We start from the raw sequence: 2,614 nt of genomic DNA, 5'->3' as shown, positions 1-2,614 counted from the left end.
AACAGCAAAACTGGGTTTGTTCAATAGCTAGGGTGTACCTTCTTTCTGTTTCTAAACCAAGTAATTGGTCTCCAGAACACACACAACTCCCGTCACTTGCACTATTTTGAATTAAGAGTAAATGGTGCCTCATATTAATGACAAAAACCAATGGCTTGAGCCAGTGTAAGCTTCTTAGCATACAACTTACTAATCCACTGACTGCCTAATTCAGTGTGGGCTAAATGCTTAAGATTTTTGATCATTAACAGTAATCGATACAGTGATGCAGCTAGACACGTGTAGGTATTGCACATTTGATTATAAGCGATATAAATTTTAAACTTTGGCTCTAAATTAGAAATTTTAGGTCTGACTTCCTTTTCTAAAGTACTACAGCTAGTGTCTTCCCATTCCCACAGGCCAAATTCAGATCAATCTGGGGCCTATGTTTTGTGAGGGTATGTACTTCCATGTGAAACAACACCATACACGCTTCACATTCCGGAAGGTTATTTTTTCTTTAAAACAGTTTGGGTTCCATATTCCTGGAAAGCAAAGAATCACAGCTCCAGGGAAGTTCTTGCTTCCCCTACAATTCTTGCCATATGGAATCATCTCCACATGAGAAATCAGCTGGGGATACTTCACATTTTCAAAATCTTAATTTGCATCAAGAGGTTTCTGCACTGGCTCAACAGTTTCCCGATTCCAGCACTTCCCTGGCAAGAACATCACTGATTTAAGATTCCTGAAATACAGACATAATTTTTTTGGATGGGATCTCTAGCTGCATGCACACTTATATTTTTCTGATGTGGGAAGAAGCAGACATCTTTAGTTTCTACCACACATATAATCTGTGATCTTTCCAGCTCAGTTTCTCCCAAATGTCGCTGAGGTGTTACTGCACGTCTCTGTATAGGCTGGCATGAACAGTCACAACACGCCAAGCAGAACACTGATGTAAAATCCTCCCATATGATTTCTCTTAACACTTGAAGTATGTAACTTTTCTGAGCTCTCGGTCAGCTCCCAAACAGATTTGAAGAGCACACAGACTAGAGAGCAGTTCTCAGCCTTTCCCATCAAAGTCCAGACCACAGCAAGATGTTTTCCACCTGCACACCCAGTTTGATGCTCATCCTTGCGTCATCATACAAAGCTTTTTTTTAAAAAAGATTAAAGTTATTTTTGCTTACAGCATTTAAAATCACATATGTTAACTATTATTAATTTTCTAAAACAGCACACAACTTTTTTCAAGTGGCACATTCCACACACTCACCATATTTGCTTCTTTTCACCGGGCAAATTTTGTCACGTCCCCGCTTTAACTTCCCAAAGGCCTGTTACACCTCCCTACCCCTGGCTTCAGATTATCCCTACCCCCTTCCCAACAAGAAATAAGGAAGTAACTCTTTAAAATCTGTGCTTACTATTTCTAAGTATTAGAACCTCCTTTTTAAAAACTTGTGTTTTAAAGCAATATAAATTCCACAGAAAGTCCAAGAGCTCTGAAATGAAAAAGCTTGCTTAAGCCACCACCATTTTCCAAACTACCTTGACTATCAAAAAAAAAAGCCCAAAGCTCAATTAGAATCAAATTAAAGGTCATCAAGCCCAGAATCCTGTCTCTAAGAGCGATCAGCTGGGGATACTCATCTTGCACAGATAAGGGCATGGGCTGTTTGCAGTAATTCTCTCCCAGCTTCTGGCAATCAGTAATTTAAAAACTTCTGGAGACAGAGGTCAGTAGCAACAGCTGGATTTATCATCTGAAGATGCTCTGTGCCCTCCCTGAACCCACAGATAGCTGCGGTCTCCGCGCCATCCCGCTGTAGTACTCATCAGGCAAAACAGCATTCTCCTAGCCTTTTTTTCTCATCTATCTTGGGGCTCTCCTGACCCAGAATTTAAGAATTCTTTACTTAACAGACTGGGCTTTCCATAAGGCTTCTGGTTTTGAACGAAGACATATGTTTTAAAGGGGAATTTTCCCTCCAGTTTATAAAAATGTAAACAGTGCTGTAAATACATAAGCAGGGCAACTGCTAACCTAAGAAACAGTGGATGATCACAAAAGCCTGCTTGTCAAATACACCTTGTGCAAGTTAAGAACTGTTTATTTTGGAAACGCTACAAAAGCATCCTGAGATAAAGCAGTGTTGCTGATGTGGAAAAAACCGTAACATTCCAGGTTATTTGCCGTTGTTCTGCCGGTATGAAAAGTGAATTAATTTCCATTCCTGTTCTTGAAAACAGGAATATTTTTTCACATTTTAAGAGAAAAGGGTTGGACTCAAAGACTGTCGGAAATGCTTATATGTGAACATACAGACACGTATAAAAACAGCTTCACCTCTTTTTCATGGGGCCAGGCTGTCAATTAAGGGCAATCCAAAGGCTCTCAGATTTGTCAGCTAAATACAATCCCAAACACACCTACCCATGCAAAATGCCACATGTGTGAGTACTATCTGACAGGTCTGCAACAACCGTGTGCATGGAAAATGGGGAAAAGATGCTCAGCGATTTCTGTTCACTGAGCACTCTCTCTTCTCCAAGGCATGGACTGACCTCCACTATTACTGAATTCATCGCACAAACTCCTACAGAATACGCTTCTAAATTA

Source organism: Pelecanus crispus, chromosome 7, assembly GCF_030463565.1.
Source record: "Pelecanus crispus isolate bPelCri1 chromosome 7, bPelCri1.pri, whole genome shotgun sequence".
In the NCBI taxonomy this organism is placed as follows: Eukaryota; Metazoa; Chordata; class Aves; order Pelecaniformes; family Pelecanidae; genus Pelecanus; species Pelecanus crispus.
Note: the sequence above shows the minus strand (reverse complement) of the source record.